Below are 7,341 nucleotides of genomic sequence, written 5' to 3'. Positions count from 1 at the left end.
AACAGCCTGAAGTTTTTTGACTGCCTTGTTTTGTCAGCTGTGTTACGGCACCCTGCTTTACCCCTTACCTGTCTGCCTCTGTCATTCTGCCTATCAGTGTTCTTATGTTACGGGCTTATGTGGAGAGACCATAAGAGACATGGCTAAGCGTGAAGAATGCAGTCCTCATCCAGCAGAGAGGTCAATTACCATATCTGGGGGTCAGAGGTGGGGATCAAAGCCATGGAGACTCCCAAATTTGGCAAAAGAGCGAGCGTGGCGAAAGTCAGGTGGTGCTGGACCACCTTCTAAAGTCCCGCAGGGGAGGCAGAGGTATGCAGGCCTTTCTGTCCCACCCCCCACAGGAAGTGCTGGGCATGGGTGAGCTCTCTCTAGCCTGCTCCCAGCTCTCATGTTCTCTGGCCCAAAGTGGAAACTCTTCAGCTGATACCATTGTGATTCCTATTAGGTTTACCCTGAATGTCAAACAGGCCAAGCCCCTGTGGTGTTCCCACTGCAAGGCCCTATCCTTGTCTGCACCGCCATGTGCACTGTGGCTTAGCTCCACGGCACAGAGTTCTCGTGATGCAGGCCACAGTGGGAGTGTTTACAACCTGGAAAGTGGCAAATGCTACATGTGGTGCTTTTTTCCTTGTCGTTCACTGCTTACTGGCACACAGCGGCACTCCTCCAGGACGAGCTTCATGAAATGAGGGGCTCAGTGCAAAATGAACGTGAGGTCCCTTGTCCCAGAATTAAGATTATCAGGATGGCGATGGCAGAGCATTAACCTAAGAGTGGGTCCTGCTGAGCGCCTGCCCAGATCCCCGGCCCATCCTTCGATGCTCAGTAATACTCCACTGGAGAACTGCAAGATAGCAGGGCCCTTGTCTGTCACGCTAGGTGTCCCCAGAGCCTGGCCCCCATCGATACTCAGTGACATTTGCTCAGTGAGTGACCGGCTGATGCTCTTTGAGGAGGAGGCCTCCCTTCTCTGGGAGAGGGCCAGCCTTTATTCTGGAGTGTGCCTCAGTGTGTGAGCCGGGAAGGCAGGCTGGCGTATGTGATCTCATTGCCGGTGGCAGACTTGTAACCTCTAGCTGGGGATTTGGCTCTAACTAGAACACCCCAGAGTGCCGGGAATGGAGGTCAAGGAAAACCAGTAAGACAGGAGACAGAAAGCAAGCCCGTGGTTGCTCATTGCCCTCACCTCTCCCATTGCCTAAGGTGACAGGAACTGGAAGGAGTAGAGAAACGGGTCATAAAACTTACCCGGGTCCTTGGGGGGCAGCAAGCCCAGAAAGACAGTGTTCTTCTGGGGTGTAGCTGTGGTGCCCAGAGGCTGCCATAGCACCTGTATGCCCACTGCCATATTCTGCCCTGTCCTGGTCTGGCTTCTCCTGGGAGGCAGGGCTGGAGCCTCCCCCACCCCCTGCCCCAGTCTCCAGCACCCATATGGGCCTGGCACCGACTAGACCCTTTGTCTGCTGCTTAGAGAGCTGGCACGTCTCAGAGAGCAAGGAGGCTCTGTGTGGATGAAAACGTGAGGTCAGCTTCAACCTAGAACTGCTGGAAAGGGGTGTCTGGGGTGGGGGTCAGGGACAGGCAAATGAGGTCGTGCCCAGGAGGGGAAGCCCAGTTGCTCCTTCTCACTCAATCAGCTCCTCTCCCCACCATCCTCAGTAACGTATGTTAGGATTTAGAATTGAATTTCCTTCACTCCCAAACACTGGCAGAAGACTTATTTGTGGCTTTGGGTTTGGGTCTCCCCCAGAAGTTGAGAGAAGCCTGGGCCACATTTATTTTTGGGAGGCTCCTGATATATTTATAAAGTGAGGAAATATTTGATTAGGGTTGCAAATATGTTGGTATGTTTTAAATTTATAAACTGAAGTGACAAATACTTTTACACGCACACACACACAAATAGGATATAACATAATTGTGCTCTTCACAAAATTACAGAATTTATAAAAATAATATTAATTCTAGATCACTATAACTGGTGTAGTAATGAGGGAGAAGTTTAAAATTAAGTGTTAAGAGTTTTAATTCAGCATGGTGTTTGTTTAACCTCATCTTGATGAATTTGAGGACTCCACACAAATGGCCCCCCCTGCCATTCTCTCCCTCCCCATAGGTCCTGCCTAAGGGACACCCAATAAGGGCTTATGGTCCCCAGAGCATCTAGGGTCTCACCATGCAAGGCTCATCCTCTCTGGGAGGTAGAGGGATATCAACAAACATGGGTAGGGGATACTAGGTGTCAGCAAAGCCAGTATGATGCCAGCCTTAATGAAGAAAAGCTATACCCTCAAAATGTACATTATTACAAAAAAGTTAGAAATGTACGAGATGTAGCTAAACCTTCACCCAGAGGTAAATTTATAGCCATAAAATGCATTTGCTAGAAAACAAGAAAGAATGGAAATAGTTAACTGCAAGTCAAGAAGACAGAAAAATAACAAGTTTAATTCCAAAGAAATTCGGCATATGAAAATTATACATTTTTTTTTAAGTCAAGAAATAGAAAACATCTACAGTCTATGAAGTGATCTCCCCTGATAAGTCCAGTACCCATCTGGCACCCTACATAATCTTCACATTATTGATTATATTCCCCATACTTTATTTCATATCTCCATGATTATATTGTGACTACTAATTTGTATTTTCTAATCCCTTCACCTGACCACTGCACTATACACCTAAAGCCGAAGTATTATAGAATAATATTGAATGCCAACTATAGTTATATATATATATATATATATATATATAGTTATATATATAGTTATATATATATATATATATTTTTTTTTTGAGAGATGGTCAGCGTTGCTCAAGCTGTAGTTTGCCGTCATCAGAAGTGTCTGGATGCTGATGGTAACCACTTTGAGCACCTCTTGTAATTGCAGAAGTCAAACATGACTTGTATTCATCTTTTGCTGTTGGTATATATTGAGTATTACAATTTTAATAGTTTTCTTTCTTAAAATGTGTATACTTTTTTGGCTCTCTCTATGTGTGTGTATATGTGTGTATATATGTATATACACACATATACACACATATATACACATACAGATACATATATAGCCACAGACTGTGAAGTACGGCATAAGGACTACAGTCAATGGTATTGTAACAACTATATAAAATGTCAGAGATATAGTACGTTAGTAGATTGGGGGGTTATCATTTTGTGAAGGGTGTAAATGTCTGTTATGTTGCTTTCTACACCTGAAATAAAATAAAAAAATAGTCATTGTAGAACAAAGCTTCTAGTAAAAATTTTCTCCATCTTAAGAAAAAGAAAACATGACTGTTGAGGAAACGGAAGCTCAGAGGCAAAATCAAAGTGCCGGGCGCCCCAACAGCCAGGGGCCAAGGCGTGCGTGCTTGTGTGTCACACGGGCCGGTGATTGCCCGCGGGCGGCGAGCGTATCTCGGAGGGTGGGTGCCGGGGCCTTGGCCGCCGGGCCACCGGACGTCTCAGACGTTTGCGGGCCGCCGTGTGCCCAGGAGGCGGACAGGCCAGCCCAGAAAACTTGTGTCGCGTGTGCACGTGCAGCGCCACGCCGTTGGGTGGACTTCCATCAGTGACAGAGCCCTGAGGGCTTGTCCGCTGCCGCCGACTCACGCCCCACGTCGCCGGCTGGCAGCGTTGGCAGACCCTCCCCGCCGGACCCCGTCTGGTTACATGCACACGGCGAGCGGCGGGGACGGCGGCGAGCAGGCCCTGGCGCGGGCGCGGGCGCGGGGCCGTTAGGCGGCGCCTTCCCTCCCGCCGGTTCCCGCGCCCCCGCCCGGCCCCCCCGACCCCCCCGCGCGCCGCCGGGACCCCGCGCGCCTGGCGCCGGAGGCCGGCACTTTGCAAAGTCCTCGGCCCGCGCCCGCCACGCCCGGAGCAGCGGGCGCCCGCGGGCGTGGGAGCGGAGGCGGGCCCGCGCCAGGTCCGCGCGGCCGCGCCCCGGGCTGGGTCCCCGCCTTGCGCCGGCCGGAGGCGCCCGGAGCGGGCCGCGGGGCGGGGACTATGGCCGGCGCCGCCGCGTCCCCGGGCCGAGCGGCCGGCTCCCTGCAGGAGCTGACCCGGATCGTCGCGGCGCAGCAGGAGCTGCTGGCCCGCCGCGGGCGGCGCATCGAGGCGCTGGAGCGCCAGGTGGCCCGGCTGAGCCGCGAGAACGCCGGCCTGCTGGAGCGGCACCGGAGGCACCTGGCCGCGTGCGCCGGCGACAAGTAAGCGGGCCGGGGCGGCGGGCGTGCGGGGCGCCGACTTCCGGGGGCGTTTCCCTCCGAGTCTCCGGGGAGGGTCCCCGGCCGCCGGGAGGACCCCGGAGGGAGGGTCGCGGTCCCGCCTGCGGCTCGATCGGGGCCAGGACGGGGCTCCCGTGGAAGGGCCCGGGCGCTGCCCGGCGCTCGCACCCGCCGGGCCCGCGGCGGACGGACGGCTCGGGACGCGGGCGCCAGCCGCCCGGGGAGCCCCGAGGGGTCGGCCCGGCTCGGGCAGGTTTCGGGGCGCGCGCTGCAGCCTGCGTGGCGGGACCCGACTCCTGACCCGGGACCCAGGGACGCGGTGCGGACGGGCGCACACGGCACGCGTCCGTCCTCGAACGCGCCTGGGCCACTCGCGGGTCGCCGCCCCCGGAGGGGACTCCGAGCTGCCGCCCCCCGGGACGCGGAGCCTGCTCCGGGTGCACCCCTCCGTGTCTTCCCCGGCGACCCCGGCTTAATACCGCCCCCGCCTGGCTCTGGGTTACCTCGGGCTGCTGGGACCGAGGACTAAGTGGGGACGGGATGGGGCAGCGCCGCCCCGCCGCACGGCCCGGGTCCCCGCGGCCGTGGAGAACCGCTGCTCAGCGCCCCCGCGGAACCTCAGGCGGCCATCTGGGGACAGGCAGGGGGCACCGGGGGGCCTCGGCTGACGAGGGAGTGGGGTTCCTGCGTGCTCTGTCCCTGTGGCTTTGGGACCTCCTGGCCCACACTCCACGGTACGGACTGGGGTGGAGGAGGAAAACGCTACGTGTGTGCTGAGGGGGTGGGGAGGAAACTTCAGGAAGGGCTTCCTAGGAGGCTGGGGGTGGGCAGACATGATGGGGGAGAAATTAACCCCGACTCCAAACTCTGGCGGTTGGGGAGGCGCTCCTGATTCCCAGGAGTCCAGGAAATGTCCAAGATCCCATGTCCTCTCCATCCCAGGTGGGGCTGTGCCAGACTGTAGCCATGGGACAGAGGGCCCCTGCTAACGTGCTTCCTGCCCAGGTTCTGACTGTGCTCCTGGGCTCTGGAGGGCTCCGGAGTAGAGCTGTGAAGGCGGGGTCAGGGTGCGGCTGAGCCTCTGGCTCTGTGCCTGCCAGCCCCCCCCCCCCAATAAATGCTGTTTATCCCGGGACAGAAGACTGAGGCGTGTGGATAGTTCCTAGCTGGTGTCGCTGAAAGAAGAGACTCCCATGTACTCTGCCTCTGGCTCTGGTGTCTCTGAGACCCCCTGCATCACTCCCATGGTGGTGTGGGTCGCCTGGTGCTCCTTGCAGGAGCCTGAGCACTCATCCCTCGGGCAAGGACTAAAGCAAAGCTGGGGCTGCCAGGTGAGCCCTCAGTAGCTGAGGGAGGTGACACACCAGGGCAGGGACACAAGGCATGCTTTCATAGGAAACAGTGACACAAGCTGTCTTCAGTGCCTCACAGCTCTGTCCCAGGGGATAGATTCTTTTTTCCCCTTCAAAGTCACCTCTAGTGACAAAAGTGTGGGGATGGGAAGATTCTGAGAGGCAGCAAGTCCTGCCTGCTGTGGGGAATCCCCACAGTCGTGTCCCGGAGGTGGCCTTGGCCACAGGATTTGTTTCACAAGTCCCCAGCTCTGTGTCAGCCTGGCTTCCTTTAGTTGAGACACAGCCAGAGCCCATGATAGCATCCTCTTTAAGACAACTCGTGCCAACACAGCCCCTGTCCCAAGTTGTAGGGTAGGGGAGCTTATCAAACGTGCAGACCAGGTGCCTGGGAATTGGGCTAACATGTAGATTCTGACCAGCAGGTCTGGGGCGGGCCGGAGAGTCTGCACTGCTCAGACCCTGCTGGCCCCGGACACCAGCATATAAAGAGAACTGGAGGTTCTCTGAAGGCGAGCATGCCAGGCCCATCTTCCTGCATCCACTCCATTTCCCTTCACAGAAGACTCTTGTGGTGGCCGATGGGGTCTAGTCACTGGAGCCTGCGGAGAATGAGCTGAGGGTGGCTTTTCCACACCTGGATTTGAGGTGCCCACTGCCCATCTGTGGAACAAGGTGATTTATGCCTAAGGAGAGTGGGATAAGCCACTCCCTGAGAGCAGTCAGCTTTTATTAAGTGCCTTCTGTATGCAGAGCCATTAGTAATGTGCATGGAGACATGAAAGGAAGAGCAAAGATGAGAGGGAAAGCATGAACAGCTCTGCATAGAGAAAGGGACACCGGCAGACAAAGTTGGGTCTGATGGCCGGCTCTGCATTTGCCAGCCTGAGACGATCTCTTAGCCGTGCTGTTGTTTCTTTTTTAAATGCTCATAAAACAGGGATGATCATAGCTGACTCCTATGCTTTTTCTGAGGATTAAATGAAGTTAATGGGTATTGTGGAAACTGGCACACAGTAGGTGCTTAATGCATTTCAGATTCTTTTCTTGTCAATCACTTTCTCATTTCCTTTGGGCCAGCTGAGCACAGGCAGGAGGGGAGTGAACTTCCTGACAGCCTTGTGAGACCTGGGGGTGGAGGGAGCGGGGCAGTGCAGGGGACTTGGTGTCGTGAAGAACTGCTGTGGAGAAGTGGGGTGCGGTTAGGGGTGATTTCTCGTGATCCAGGCAAGAACATCTATGTGGGCTTCCGAAGGCAACAGGCAGTGCGAGGCCACAGCATCAGACCACTGCCTGTTGGGGGACTTGGCTCCACTTCTCCCTGCTGGAGAGCCCCCCAGCAGGCACCGCCAGTGCACTCTCCCAGGCCCCCCTGCCTGCAGACAGGGGCCCTTGTGGGTCGGGGTCAGGCTGAACCAGGCCTGGCTTTCCTTTTCCCAAGCAGCCTTACTGCTCCAGCTTGAGTCAGGAGCCCCCTGCCCCCTGCCGCCATTGGACAGGAGGCCCCGAGTACCGGGAAGCTGCAGTGTCCTGCTGGGGGAGAGAGAAGGCAACTGAAAGGGCTCACACTGGGACCGCAGCCACTGGGACTGCCTCACCCAGCAGTCCTTGGGCTGCTTTACTGAGCCTGGTGGACATTTTTACACCCAGAGACCTTTAAATACTGTCTCAGAGAGTCCTCTTTCAACCACCACTGAAAGATAGCATGAGTTTCTCAGCTTGGGAGAAAACAGGATGATAACGGGAAAGAAAT

General features: G+C 55.8%; 1 protein-coding gene across 1 annotated transcript in view; it reads left to right on the top strand.

Moving 5' to 3' along the window:
* Positions 1-4,054: 4,054 nt before the first annotated feature.
* Positions 4,055-7,341, top strand: part of IQSEC1 (IQ motif and Sec7 domain ArfGEF 1) — a 497,252-nt gene continuing 493,965 nt past the window's right edge. The window contains exon 1 of the mRNA XM_081066461.1: positions 4,055-4,218. The gene's annotated coding sequence lies outside the window, so the exon portion shown is untranslated. The remainder of the gene's footprint in view (positions 4,219-7,341) is intronic.

This window comes from Rhinolophus hipposideros (assembly GCF_964194185.1).
Source record: "Rhinolophus hipposideros genome assembly, chromosome: 2".
In the NCBI taxonomy this organism is placed as follows: domain Eukaryota; kingdom Metazoa; phylum Chordata; class Mammalia; order Chiroptera; family Rhinolophidae; genus Rhinolophus; species Rhinolophus hipposideros.
The sequence above is the reverse complement of the archived record's forward strand: the minus strand, read 5'-3'. Positions and strand labels throughout refer to the sequence as shown.